The following is a 2,377-nucleotide window of genomic DNA, read 5'->3' as shown; positions in this document are numbered from 1 at the left end:
GAGGGGACCTCAAAACGTGCTAAGGTGGCGTGTCCGAGGTGGCTCGAATGGCTATAACTCCGGGAAGGAGTGAGATCCCTTCACCCAAATCGGCACACCTGTGCAGGGGCTCAGTCCGAGGCCAGGTGAAAAAGGGCGCGGCGACAGGCCACTAGGTGGCGCTGTAAGCGACAACAAAATTAATACGAATCGAAAAAAAGGACAAACAAACAACATGGAGACAGATACAGCTAGGCTGCAGTCAGTCCAATCTACTTTCAAAGTAAGGTCTGCGCTATGTTCGAACTAAACTACCCACCAGGGTCTGATTTTTCAAGAGCGTAAGTGACTTTGTTTCACAGGCGCACAACACGTATCTCGCATGTGACAGAACTCCCCATTCTGAAACGGAAATAAATAAAAAACTGTAAAAACCTCTTCTGCTTTGTTTCACCAACAATTTCAGGGGAGAGCGCGAACGCAGTCCCCCACTACCATAAATTATGCAGTCGAGATTCCCGCATTTGGGGAATTCGCAGGGGTCAGCATGGCCGGAGTGCAATGGACAAGCCTCGCCCTGGGTGAACCGCCTTCTTGATCATGGTGTCTCCCCTGCCAGGTAAGTATGAAGGCCCAGGCGGTCAGCCAGAGGTCTGATTTGCATCTCTACCATCCTCACCAACGGTTAGCCCTCCGCCCCCGCTCCAGGAAAGGAAGGACGGGTGCCTTCCGTTACTGGCCTGGAAACTGCCAAGCTCATGGGCCGGTGCTTCCCAACGCCAGTTTTAGATGACTCTCTTTAAACAAACACACCTGATTCGATGCACCACCTCGTCTGTGAAAGACTTCAAGACCTCAGGTGGGTGCATCGTTAGTGGAAGAGTCCAAGACCCCAGGAGGACACATCAGAAAAAAAGTTTGCAATAAACCACAGCATCTGCAATGGCAGCTCTCATTCCTTGTTCTGCTATTCGACACAATAAATGGCAATCCCCAAAAAGGGAAAGCACACCGTTCCTGGAGACACTGCAATACCAGGCCGATGCATGGAGTGGACGGAGCAAGCCCCGGCTCCAGCTCCGTGATCTAAAAATCCATTTAATATGTAGTCCCCGGATGGGGGACGTATCAGATATTAAACTGATAAGAACAGATTTTTTTCTTTCGAAAAAGTTTTATTGTCACCATTTACATTTTTTCCATTTGCATTTTTTCTTTTTCACACAACATTTTCTTTTTAATCACACATTAAAACAAGCAATATAATATATAATAAATACACATGGTAAAATGAAAGAAACAATCATTGTTAAAAAGCATTTGATTAAAACCACAGTGTTTTGCTTGTTTTTAAAAGTCCATTATTGAGGTGTGTTTAAAAGGTGCGGTCAGTTCCAAAAGTAAAATACAAATTTTAAAAAAAGCAAACAAGCCTCGTATATATATATGTTAATAAAACCTCTTTCATGATAAAACAATAAAAACACCAATTAAAAATCATCTATTGTGCAAGACCGGGGGTGAGTCCTTATCAAGTGGGTCATCACCCCACTCTCCAGAACAGGGACATGAGATGCTACTTTATGGACTCAGCGGAGATCCCCTCTCCTCCGGCCCGCTGGCCCGCTGTTCCCGTAGCCAGAGTGGTGAGGGTGCATCTACGGGCGGCCAGGGTCGGTGCCTGCCGGGACCCTCTCCGTGCGACCCCGGCCCCCCCGTCCGAATATCGTCGTCCGGTACCCCTGCAGCATTGATGTTACCTTTAGCTCGCATGCATGGAGGGTTACCGTAACGCGCTTCCCCACCAGCAGGTTTCTGGTGGCCCAGATGGCATCCTTGATGACGTTGAGGGTGAGCCAGAGCGAGGTAAATTTCTGTGCCGTCAAGTCCTTCAAGCCCCGGCCCACCCCAAGGATGGCGAGCTGGTACCCGAACTGGGCCCCACCCGCTGGTAGGCACGGGAAATACAGGGGGCCGGTCTTGGCCCACAGGTCCCGCGCAGTGCTGCACTCCCAGAGCAGGTGGTGGACGGTCTCCGGGGAATTGCAGCCGGACCGCGGGCAGATGGGGTTCTTGGCCATGCCTCTGGAGTGCATAACCGCCCTGACCGGGAGGATCTCATGAGCCACCATCCACGATAAGTCCTTGTGCCTGTTCTGGAGAGCGGGGTGAGCCGCGTTCCGCCAAACCTGTTTGGCCTCACTTGGTGTGAGGCCCGGAACTGGACTCACCGGTTCCCGGTCCTGCACAACAGAGATGAGAGACTTGTGTTGAGTTAAAATGGTGACATCTTCACTCTCTAAAAGGTATTTCTTTAAAAACTTTTTTATAAAACTGTACTCTTTGGGCAAGTTAAAAGACACTGGGGTTTTCAAGTCCACTGGTAAAATTTTCAGTT

The 2,377-nt window shown here is 49.6% G+C and overlaps 1 non-coding gene and 1 pseudogene across 1 annotated transcript; both read right to left on the bottom strand.

The window, feature by feature from the left end:
• Nucleotides 1-442: 442 nt before the first annotated feature.
• LOC113082964 (U1 spliceosomal RNA) lies at nucleotides 443-606 on the bottom strand. The gene has a single exon (XR_003283009.1). It is a non-coding gene; the product is annotated as a U1 spliceosomal RNA (small nuclear RNA).
• A 374-nt stretch (nucleotides 607-980) lies between these two features.
• Nucleotides 981-1,156, bottom strand: LOC113082970 (uncharacterized; annotated as a pseudogene).
• Nucleotides 1,157-2,377: the final 1,221 nt, after the last annotated feature.

This window comes from Carassius auratus, unplaced genomic scaffold (assembly GCF_003368295.1).
Source record: "Carassius auratus strain Wakin unplaced genomic scaffold, ASM336829v1 scaf_tig00037226, whole genome shotgun sequence".
NCBI classification, from domain to species: Eukaryota; Metazoa; Chordata; class Actinopteri; order Cypriniformes; family Cyprinidae; genus Carassius; species Carassius auratus.
This window is presented reverse-complemented; position numbering and strand designations above follow the sequence as displayed.